The following is a 13291-nucleotide window of genomic DNA, read 5'->3' on the forward strand; positions in this document are numbered from 1 at the left end:
TATTTATTGAATAAAGGCATTACTGTTATTTTCTTTTATTATATTTTTATGCATTAAATAAGCTAAAAGATAATAATGTCCACATAATAATATGATTTATTATTAAAATATCCTTAGTCAAATACTATGGGCATGGACAATAATAATACGCTTAAGACTAACATGTTATTGATTGATGACAATGAGTTGTCATTGGCATAGAGATGTCATAATTGATCCATGAATATATTGTTAGAGAATAATGTATTGGATTAACTCACCATGAGCATATGTCTTGGATTATTATGTGATGGTCACGATATTGCTCGTGGTGGCAACTATATGTATGATCCTTAGACTTGAGATCATTACTATATCTACATATATTGTAGTATGTTTTGATATAGTTAAACATGCTCCGTAACCGGTTGCACTACAAAAACTGTTATTGAATATACTTTGATATATATAGTGGGATGTGAATGATTAAGATAAGATTTGTCATTCCTACATAATAGGAAATATATCACATGCCACTTGATTGAGTGGACTAGAAATGCATGGCCATGCTCAAATAAATTGATATGAGAAATCATAAATTATTCGTTAATTATAATATACTGTAGATATCAAGAAACAATAGATGCACTATACAAGGGTGACTATTCCAAGACTTGTGCCTACTCTAGATATAAATGAAAAAAGAATGTAATACATAAAGAATTAATCACGAAGATGATATGTTGAATCATGATTTCTTGTAACTTAGGTGACAATGATATATTGCTAGATGTCACTCATTGTTTGCAATATTAGAATGGTTCTAATAATTAGTACTAATGTTACAAGAACCTACAGGGTTACACCCTAAGGTTGAAATGAGAAAATATGTATAATTTTTTATACGTTATTAAAATATATATCTAGAGTTAATATATGTACATTTGATATACATATGATTTTAATAATCAATATAGTAAGTCAACATTAAAAGCATGTAATTTTGAATACAACTCTTTTAATGGATATTTAATTCAGAATAATTAAATAAGGATAAAATAAACATTAAAAGAATGTAATTTGGATTATAACTCTTTTAATGGATAGTTAATTTGAATTAATTGATTAAGAATTTAATTCGTTCGAAATAACTAAACCCTAAAGGTTAGTATAACTCCAGTATATAAAGATAAGTAAGGTCTAGCAGCCAACTTTATCTTTAGCCGATTTTCTCAAAACCATTTTTGGGAAAAATTAAAGTTTTACTCTCAACCGGGTGAACCGAGTAGAGGTCGAGGTATTTTCGTGAAGGCTTATGATTCGAATCATTCGTGGTCACCATTAATCGCTGTTGTCTTTGTTGTTTTTTCAAGGGACCCAATGTAAGTAATTGAATCATTTTCTCCCAAATTCGGATAAACATACATGGATTGCTGATGAGATTGTCATGTTTTGTTTTCTCTATGCCATAGGGTGCGCTGACATTCCCAACAGGAAGGATTTTCCAGCTCAAGGATAACTCATTCAATATTTTGTGGTTGTACCAGCTTAAATACATCAAAGGAAAGCTCACTTGAGCTCGGGACAACTCAAAGCACAAGGAAACTAGCACGAGAGTAGCTGAATAGAAACTAACACTAGTTGAACAGTAGCTGAGGACTCATGGCTGTTGAAGGTAGCTAGAGTGATACTAGATACCTAGCTAAGCTACTCATACTCTTTGCTAGCTTCCTAAGCTACTAGCTATCTTACTAGCTTCACTATAAACCCATCTCACCACCTAGTATCCACACGCACCTTGTGAGTATCATGTGGCTGAGAGCAAACATTACCATGGCATAGAGAAGCACATACTATCAAAGGAGTCTTGTGCATTGGTTTTTCTACCATGTGCTTCGTTAACATGGCATGTGCATTCATTAAAACTCACGTGCCCTCCGTTTTAATTCAAACAAGGTGCCAACTCCAAAGGACTTCTCACCATTGTATCATGCATCATAATCTAAATATTTGGACCCTAAACATGAAAATCTACAAGACCATTCGGCCTATACTTCTTATACCATTCATTTAAATAATTCAAGGGTCGAATCATTGTCACCATTCGACCTAAACAAGAAGTAAACGAACCAAAGTAAAACCATCACTCTTCATCATCAAATGTTATAGTTTTTTCATTCAAACAATCATGCTTGTTCATGTAAGTTCCTTTAGCCAAACTTTTACCTTGTTATTCGACTTAATCCCTTCACTTCCTTAAGCCAATGCCTTGGCATTTTTATGGCATCTCTTTTTTCACATTCAATATAATTGTGAGGTTATCTTCTTTGTTTAAGTTCTTTTGAACATTTATCGACTTATCAAGTACTTAGGTGCTTGTGGCATAAACCCCTTCATTCCATTTGATCTTGTGTTTCTTAGTTTTGTTATAACTAGTGGGGTTAAGTCCTTTACTACCACCACTTTGATAACTTATAAAGAAAGGTGTTGGACTCTTTTCATAGTCTAGTTTCTTTTTTGTTATCAAAGATACTGACCACCCTAACTGCATTTTTTATTGAGCCCATTACCATGACCAAAGACTTTCGCAGCCATTCTGTTTGTCATTCATCAATTTCAACCCACAATTTCACATTTACATCAACTACCGAACCTTCTATTTGTATCTATCTTCTTGTAGGTACTTGCTCATTTACTAGATACATAATAAGAAGCATAAGAGAAAAGCCTATAAAAGAAGAAAAAGAAAAGAGCAACGTGCATAAGAGAAGCCCTATAAAAGAAGAAAAAGAAAATAAAATAAAAGAAGATTCAAAGAGGTGAATTTGACCAAGTGAAGAAAACATCAAAAATAAGACTCCAAAGGAGTTCAAACTACAAATTTAATGCAAAAAAAAAAAAAAAAGTAAACACCAAAGGAAAAGAAAAACAAGGGTTAACACTTCAACATGAACAAAGGTTCAACATTACAAGGTAAGTTATCAAGACCTTTGACTATGGTGAAAGTGAAGTTGTGAGTGCTTACTTGTAAGTAACATTTTTCTTCCTTTTTTTCTTTCTTCTAGCCACTTATTTCATTATATTTGTTTTATCCTAACCCTTAACCTTTGTAGTCGATGCTAACATCTACCAAGACTTGAGAAAATTTTGAGTAAAGTTTATTTTAGGACTTTTGCACAGGAGGAAGAGTGGAAAAAGACAATTGAGTGTGAGAGATCAGAAGGGGACAAAGAAAAATCCAATTTTGTCCTGAGTGCAAACATGATAGCTTGAGTGTCTTTCTTCTTTCTTTTAGTGCAAACTTAGGTTCTTTTTGAGAGCATATTGGTAAGGTCATTGTTCGTATTTCATTCTTTTTATTTCTAACTATATTTCAAGTTTCAGGTCAAGGAGAAGTTCCAAACTTACAAAACCGAGCACTCATCCAAGAAATGATGAGGATGATGAGATTAGAACTGTAACCCTTCATGAAAGGTTGGATCAAATTAAAGAATCCACTGGCCATGTTTTGAGAAGAACACAAAGGTATGAAGAACAAGGAGAATTTGAAGTTGAAGAAGTCGAGATTGTTTCTTAAGGATCAAGAAGGAATGTTCAAAGAGTCAATGAAGGGTATATGTTCTTTGATGAAAATTTGAATAACATTCGTGTTTCCATTCTAATATTTCAAGGCAAGAATGACCCATAAGAATATTTGGATTGGTAATCCAAAGTATACAATGTGTTTGAGTGTCAAAACTACTAGAGCAAAATAAGGTTAGATTGGCAACAAAGGAGTTTGTTGATTACACCCTTATTTGGTGGCATCAATTGACTTCAACAAGATGATGAAATGGAGATAGACCTATCAACAATGGGTAAGATAAGAAGGCTATAATGAGAACAAGGTTCATTCCTATTCATTACCACCGAGACTTGTTCTAAAAGTTACAAAACCTTAAGCAAGGTAATAGAAGCATGGAAGACTATTTCAAAGAGATGAAAGTTGCTATGATCCTTGCAAATATTGAAGAAAATCGGGAGAGAACCATGGCAAGGTTTCTAGAAGGTTTGAATACTAAAATTTCTAACATTTTGGAGTTGCAACACTATGTAGAGCTAGAAAAAATGGTTCAAATGGCCATGAAGAAGAAATGCAACTCAGAAGAAAAGGTTTGCCTCGAGGCATTACTTATTCTTCAAGTTGATGGAATCAAGGTGAGAATGCATGCAATAAACAATATCCTTTTCAAATCAAGGAAATTGTGGATACTTTGAAGTTAAAGCAAACCACAATGGAAGAGAGAGGCAAACGCAAGAGAAAAAATAAGCGCAGAGTGGTCCTGAGACATTAAATGCTTGAAATGCTTAGGGAGAGGTAAATGTCATAGCCGTAACACCATGCTTCTACTTGAAAATCAGAGATGTTGTATCCGACCAAGAATATGTAGGAAGAGAATAAATAGTTGAAGAGGAGGAAGAGGAAATTGAGAATGTTGTTGAGAATAACTCTTAGTGGTAAAGAGGCCTCTTAAACACTCAAATGGAAAACAATGAGCAACGACGCGAGAAAATATTTCACACTAGTTTCAACGTGGAAAGAAAGGTATGTTTCATGATTATTGATAGTGGTAGTTGTACTAACATTTCTAGTATTATCATGATTGAGAAACTATGATTGAAGACTTTGAAGCATCCATGACCTTATAAGTTGCAATGGTTGGAAGATGGAAATGAGCTTAATTTCACAAAGAAAGTGCTTGTCCCTTTCTCAATTGGAAAATACTAGGATGGAGTTCTTTGTGATGTGGTCCCAATGCATGCTATCCATATCTTACTAGGGAGGCCATGGAAATAATGCAAGAAAACTATGCACAATTGTTATACTAATCAGTATACATTCAACCATGAAGGAAAAAAAATCACACTTGTGCAAATGTCACCAAAACAAGTTATTAATGATCAAAATCACATGAAGGAAAGCGTGGAAGCATTCAAGAAGGCCTCAACTACATCCAAGAAAGAGGAAAACACAGGAAATTCAAGTCTTTTCACACACAAGGAAAGTGAACCAGGGTAGCAATTTGAAAAGACATACTTCTTCACCAAGAAGCATGATGATTCAGTTCCAAGAGTAAGTATTTTTCTTAAGGATCACAAGGTTACAAGTGAAAGATCATCTTTGCTCGTGAATAAACATGCCTATGCCATTGAAAAGGTGTGTGATGGTTCAAAGGAGAAGATAAAATAGATGTGTTCTTTCACCAAAGGAAACATTGATTCCAATGAGACTTTACAAGGAGTTTGAACCTATCCATGCAAAAACGATGATCCACCAAAGGAGTTGTGCACTTATTTACTTAAAGGAACCCGTGCGACATGTCTCTTAGCTTCAAAGGTCATTACGTCATATGAACAAGAAGAGAACAAGGTACAAACCTTTTGTTTACAGGTTAGTGAAAAATATCCTACACTGGAATGTTTGGAAGAGAACTCTTGTATAAGGTACCTTTTGGTAACATTGATTCTAAAGAAAGGCCTTTAAAGAAGATAATCTTTTTAAACAATCCTTTAGAGGATATCGTGCATGAAGAAAAATGACTTGTATGTTGAAAAGACTGCATATTTGACCCCTTTTATGAAGAACAAGTTCAAGATGTCCAAGGATTTTAATTTGAGGACAAATCACATTAAATAAGGAGGGGATTATGGGATGCTACTTTTACACTGTATACTTTTCATCTTTCTTTCTTCAAGTATGAATTTCATCAAGGACCAGGGAGTTTTCATTATCTTCTTCTTACTTTCCTTTACGTATTCTAATTCACATGTCATAAACATATACTATGATTTACATCCATGTCCTAGCATGATAAGAATGATGGATAGATGATTTAATATGTTCTTCATGTCTAGCATAGTTTATTTCATTTTATACTTAACCTATTTCATGTCCACTATGTTAAGCATACCTTGTATTTTACTCATTATGAACCTATCACACTTAGCTTGATATTATGCATTATATTCACATCTTTACTTAATATATTTCATGATTATGCACTCATATTTAATTCATATTAGGCTTATGATCATGTACCTAGCTCAAGCCATACATTTGATTAGTTTCATATCTCATTTTTAGCTTATACATAGGATACATAATGCATGTACATTGTTTATCATTGTTTTCTATCTTATACTTGTTCTTTTTTATCACATATAAGTGTAAATGAAGCTAAGAAAGGATATGTCAGCTCAAGAATAGCTCATTCAATATATGGTAGCTTGTACCAACTCAACTATATCAAAGAGAAGCTCACTTTAGCTCGAGATAACTCACGGCAAGAGGAAACTAACTTGAGAGTAGTTGAGGTAGCTGAATGGGAGCTGACACTAGTTGGAGATAGTAAATGAAGGTAGCTTGAGTGAAACTAGGTGACCAGCTAACCGACTCATACTCTTAGCTATTTCCTAAGCTACTAGCTAGCTTACTAGCTTCACTAGCCACCCATGTCACCACCTAGCATCCACACACACCACGTGACCATCATACGGTTGAGAGAACACCTTACCATGTCATGGAGAATAACACAACATCAAAGGAGTTATGTGTATTGTGTTTGATGCCATGTTCTTCATTAACATGTCATGTGCATTCACTATAACTCAGGTGCCCTCCTTTTTAATTCAAACAATGTGCCAAATCCAAAGGACTTCTCACCGTTCAACAATACATCCTATACCACACATTTGGGTGCCAAACATGAAGAGTTACAATACTATTCGACCTATGCTTCTTTAACCACTCATTTAAATAATTTAAGGGCCAACCATCATCATTATTCGGCTTAAATAGAAAGCAAGCAAACTGAAGCAGCATAATCACTCTTTATCATAAAATGTTATAGTTTTTTATTCCAACAATCATGTATTTTCAATTAAGTTGCTTTGGCTAAACCTTTACCTTGTTATTTAACCTAATCCTTTCACTTCCTATATAAAGGCAATGTATTGGCATTTTTATGGCATCATTTTTTGTACATTCAATATAATTGTGAGGCTATTCTCTTTGCATAAGTTCTTTTGAACTTTTATCCACTTCTCAAGTACTTAGGTGATTATAGCATCAACCCCTTCATTCCACTTGATACTTGTGTTTCTTAGTTCTGTTATAACTAGTGAGGCTAAGTCATTTTCTACCACCCCTTTGATATCTTATAAGGAAAGTTGTTGGACTCTTTTTATAGTCTAGTTTCTTCCTTGTTATCAAGGATATTATTCAGCCTAACTTTATTATTTTCACCAAGACCAAAAGACTTTCACAACTATTATCTTTATCATTCATCAGTTTCATCCCACATTTCACCTTTACATCAACTACCAAACCTTCCATTTGAGTTTGTCTTCTTGCAGGTACTTGCTCATTCATTAGATCCACAATCAAAGGCATAAGTGCCTTACATCATTTTTTGTCAAAAATTAATAATTTCACTTCTTTGATGTTCATTGACTTGATGAAGTAATTACTACGTTTGCATTTTGGAAAAGCACACTTGTTTGAAGCTCTTTTAAGCACTTTCAAGTTTCGTGACTCCTTATCAAGAGATTTATAAAACTACCTCTTATGTAGTAATTGTACAATTCTCATATTTGAGCTGCCTTGCAGGTTTTCAATTTAAAGCCTCCTTTAATTTCAAGACATGATTCAAAGCTTTTCGTCTTGAACCCATTTTTTAATTTTTATATCAAGCATTAAAGATTTTATAACTCTTTTTGTAAATAAAAATATTAACCATGAGAGTCGGAATGAAATTTGAAAATAGTCTATTCCACTTAGAAATCTATGTACGATTAGAAAGGACTTTTTAGGTATGTAATGTAGGTCATGGTTCACAGTTATGAAATAAATGGAAAATAGGCCCAAGAAAGTGTTTAAGGTTGATCAAACAAGGATCAATTTGTTCCGATGCCTTCAACCATACCTTGCTCATTTTGAATATGCTTTTAATATGACTTTTATTGTTCTTTTTTTGGTTTCCTCTAGACTGCCCATTTATGGGTTTTCACCCTAGAGTTTATCTCGTTTTTTCTATACATTTGGTATTAATGACTTTCTCACTGAATTTGGATCTTTGGACCAGTTGTACTTGATCAATTTTGGGATTCCAATGAACCTTTTTATATGAGGAACTCTTTATATGAACTTTTTGTCCTCTTTATTTGATGAATTTAGGACTTCAATTTATTTGAACACATTTTTGTTCTCTTTATTTATAGAATTCATTACTTCTATATGAGCGTAAATTATTTCATGAATTTATAACATCTTTGTTGTTTTCATTGGATTTGATCTTCAAATACACTCTATTTGGCCAACCTTGAGGTACGTTGTTATTGTTACCTTATTTTATAAAGAATTTTCCTTGTAATAAAATCAGAGTTGATGGTCTTCACTCATTTGAGCATATTTTCCTACGCCTTACCCGCGGTGTTGAGGGTGATCCTTGGTTAAGATTGAATCTGAAGAAAATAATTTAGACTCAAATGTGGACAACAATAAATATATTTTCTCCATTTGTGAAAGGATAGTGAAAGAAGGATGTTAACCATTTCATACATAGAAGTCATTGCAAACCACATATCCCTAGGGGATATATATTCATGATTAACTTTTATTCACATGAAAATAATCTAATAATGCATGATAGAACTATTTCAATCATTTTAATTTTTTCTTCTTGTCCTTGTTCCTAGTATGCACTAGTTATTTAGTCTTATCTTCGAAAAGTTGATCCAATATGCCTATGGAAAATTCACGTACAAATGGAAATCTAAAACTCGATGTCTGTAGGATTTATTGTGGTAGAAAAATGTGGGTTTTGAGTCTGATAAGATAACAATGTGACTTTGAAGTCATATATTTAGGGATAGGTAGTACAAGAAAAAGTTAATTGTACCTGAGAAGGTAAACGTATGAATTTGAGGTCTCAAAGAGAGGAAATATCAAGATTTGGCTTTTTAGTAGTGATCATAAATTATTTTGGGTAGAGATTCGAGTAATTGTATTTTTGGTTTTAAACAAGATACGAAAGGTCTAATCTTGCCACATGTTAATGATCTAGAACCTTGATCCTCAAAATAATCTATATTTCATTTGATATTCTGATAGAGACACGACAACGGATGAATGCATTTTTTTCTTCTTGATGATTCAAACCTAGAAAGCTCTAGACTTGATCAAAGAACGAGAGGGAAAGAATATAAATGTGTGCGGTGATAAAGGTGGATGATGCATGAATTAGGGTTGTTGGAAATTAAGAAAACAAAGATTAAGAAAATGAAAAGATAAGGATAATGTAAAGACAATGAAGAATAAGGATAATGAATGTAATATGATAGAAAAAATTAATCAAATTAAGGTTTTCGGCAAAATCGATTCTAACACGGAATGAGACAAGTATATATGTGTTAGAAAGGTAATTAAATAAGGATCATGAATATGTAAACGAAATTGAAAAGGATAAATAGATTAAGAGAAAACTGAGTTTGAAATTTTCCCCATGGTATATATGTATTAAAGCAAACTTTTGGATAAGGTGGAGATGGGTGTGTAGTAGTTGTTGTTGATGATAGATATGATGGAAATCAATATATAAGTGTCCAACGATCCCTCCTAGTTGTAATTAACTTGGAAAACTCTATAATTGACTCTAACCAGCCCTCCTAATTGAATTGAAGAGGAAAACCGAAGTTTGAAGATCCGTATCCTAAAGAACTTGAAAAGAACTTAATTAAAAGAAGCTTCAAAGGAATAAGTAATCAACACTTGCAAAAATAAACTCTCAATGTATTGTATTCAAGAAAAGATTTCTTTACAACAATGGGAGGAACATTCTTTATATAGAGTGAATGAGTCCTTGTTGTAAAATGACTAATGCTTGAAAATAATAATAAAAATAACAATAAAATAATGTCCAAATTCATAGTAATAATAAACAAAAGATAATTGTTTTAACTATATCTTAATTCCTAATAAAATAATTAAAATAATTCTAAAATATAATGCATCATCCTACATTAAATTATATTACAAATAATCAGTAATAATATTAAAAATTCGTAATATTTACAAAATCTCGTATTAATCCTGTATAGGAATTTTTACATTCACTTTTTCACTAAAATGAGTGTAACTCAAGTTTTGGATATCAGATTGATACGATTTAAGAACAGTTGGAAAGATAAGAGATAGTCGGTCATAAATTTCAGAAGACATGTCGACCAAATAACATCAGGATCCCATTCAAAAAGTAGTCGCAAGTATATTTTTATTCTACTATTATTTTCCAAGGCTTGTTCGTGTGGATTAATTGGAATCGTTAGTTCATCTTCCTTTGATGTGAGCCTTGTGATGAATTTATCATACTCCTCTTAAAAATGATATGACCTCAAATCTAAAACATCAAAGGGAGAAACGTTAGAGCCTTTTAATGGTTCACTCACATTATACTTATCGAATAGATGTGGTTTGAATATTCGAGACTTTGTTCTTCTAATAGGTTTGAGTAGGAAACATGTGTTGTCATCATTATGAACTCTGGTCTATGTATCATTCCCTCTCCTCTAAAATGAATTCATCCACAAATATGAAAATTCAAGAGAAAGAGAAGTAAATGTGTTGAAATGGAAAATTGTAAATCACTTACCTAGATCAATGTGATATGTCTTTATGCTCTTTAGTAGAGTTTTCTTCCTTGTTGAAACTAATTTCTTGTTGTCTTGAAATCCTCTTTTGTACACTAGTTTTGTAACTTGGTGTTTCTGTTGAAACTCAACATGGAGCTGGCTACTATTGTCCTTGTGTGTGACTGATTCATATGTTTTCTTTATGGTTTCACTCATGTGTGGTGAGAAGGAGTATTTAAAAACCATGTCAACTGGTTCATGAAAGTAATCTATGAAGTCTTTTAAGTATGGTTCAAGAACTAATAGTTCTCGTGAGGAGCTTTATTGAATACAAAACTTGTTTAGTTGAAAAGAAAAACCATCTACAAAATAGAACTCATTAAAAACACTTTTAAAAGAATGGGTATATTTATAAAAAATCTCTAAGTCATCATGGTATACATCTTTTATGTGTTCAATTTTCAGAATTCATGGTTATTATGGATGATAACCTTTGTCGAAGTATGTATTGTTGCCAAAATTCAAGTATTTGAACATGGTCAACATAGATAACAACATGCTTACATGTGGACTGGTTTAATTCATGTTTCATTATTGAGTTGGTACAATGACTAATGCTTTCCTGGATGTAGCCTTTTCGTAAAAAATATTGCTCGTTTGTTTTTCTGAGATTGTTTGCTCGATGAGGTATGATGGGACATTGAAATAGTTATTTTGGTGTTATTTTCCTCTTTATCATGGTAATTTGTCAAGTCTATCACCTATCACTTCTCGAAAGTCCTGTAAAAGAGAAATAAAATCAATAGGAAAATTCTTGTTAATGTTAGAATTCGAAAAAATTGATTCCCTAAAGTGAACAAGGATGCAAGGATTTTTGTGAAAAATGTTCTCTCTCAATTCTTTTGTGCTCATACATAGATTTTGAGTCACTCTTTTCTTTTCACAATTAGGTTCACTCACCTGTCGTGGTCATGTTCTTGGCTTTTTATAGGTTGTGACTCTTTTGTTTTTGCCTCTTTTTTAGTTATTTTTTTGTATTTTCCCACCCTCCCCACAAAATGTCATCCCTTGATTTTTGAGAGCCTCTTTTGTTTCTAAGGACTGAATATTATATCTTCAATTACAATGCTACTAGCATTGTATTCATCAATGTCATTGACTGATTCATTATTCGTGGTAGAAGGTTGAGTAGAAGAAGAAGTGAAAGTAGATGAAGTACCTTGGTAAGTTTCTCTAAAATGATACTTCATTTGGATTTGTGATTCGATTGTCATTGTTTTCTTCAGTATATCTTTAAGGCTTTCAGAACCATGTAAGTCAAGGAGATCAACGATGTTCAGATGAAAACCAATGAAAATTTGTTCACTGTGTATCCTTTGGCTTTATGTATGTCTGGACGATTCATTCAGGATGTCATCTCCTTGTAGTAATCTTCCATAAAACTTTGACCTTGTCGTAGTCTTTGAAGTTTATTTTTAACTTCACAGATGCAGTGTGTCAAAAGAAAACCTTTTCTCATTGCTTGTTTTAGTACATACAATGAATTGATTGTTGGAATTCTTTGTTCTCATTCTTTTTGTTTTTTCCTCCACAATGTTAGAGAATAATATATAAAATTCTAAGGTAATGAATGGTACTTTTTCTTCCATGGGACAATCGCTGTGGGAGAGTATGATGTCGACTCTTCTTTACCAGTCACTATAGTCATTTGGGTTGTTGTTCCTTCAAATCTTGTGATTGTGATCTTTGTTTTTGCAAAATATATGACATTTGAAATTTTGGTTTTGCATGTCTATGTTGCATGATATTGTGTCAGTTGTCTTCATTTTATCTCTATTGATGATTATTGTTTTAATTTCCTTGTCATTGTTAAATTCCATTAAGTTTATTCGTTCGTTGTTGAAGTCCATTAAGTATGTTAGTTTGTTGAGAAACATCATCCATGAGGCCTTAAAATTCCTTGAGTAATTCTACATCTTCTTCCATCTTGAAAGTCAAACCACTCAAAAGAACAATGTCAAGTAAAAAGAAAAACCAAAGAAAAACAAGAAATCTCAGAAGTCTCTCCAAGGAAGTAAGACACCGAGAGGCAAGTAAGTAGATCGTGTACTATTTAAAACTCTCATACGAAAAATCTTTCAATGTTTGAATCCGAGTTCAATCGCTAACAAAAAGGAGAAGAATTACTTAAAGCTCTAAGAGGACAAACAAAGGTATGACTCCAAGAGAACGAGAATGGAAGGAAGAATAAGTATTCAAAAATCTTTTTATAATACTAATATAAGGATAAGGATGTTTTATATCATGTATAATAACAAAAAGTGTAAAGAAAAATGAACCTAAATCAATAAGAATAAAAAAATTGGAAAACCAAACCCAGAAGAACCTAAATGCTGGATCACCTTGAGCAACATTTTTAGGGGTTTTCTATCTCTAAAAAATTATGTTTTTTTAATTTTCCTTAATGGATCTATTTTCAATCTGAAACATTTTAGCGCAAAATCCCTTCCGTAGAATTCTCTAGAAATTCGTCAATGACAAGTTCTAAATCTGCTGATCAAATGAGGATCAACTTGAGCAATATTTTTTAGAAGTTTTTGATCTCTAACAATTCTGATTTTTTTAATGTTCCTCAGTGGATTTA

This window comes from Hibiscus syriacus, unplaced genomic scaffold (genome assembly GCF_006381635.1).
Source record: "Hibiscus syriacus cultivar Baekdansim isolate YM2019G1 unplaced genomic scaffold, ASM638163v2 tig00002511_pilon, whole genome shotgun sequence".
In the NCBI taxonomy this organism is placed as follows: Eukaryota; Viridiplantae; Streptophyta; class Magnoliopsida; order Malvales; family Malvaceae; genus Hibiscus; species Hibiscus syriacus.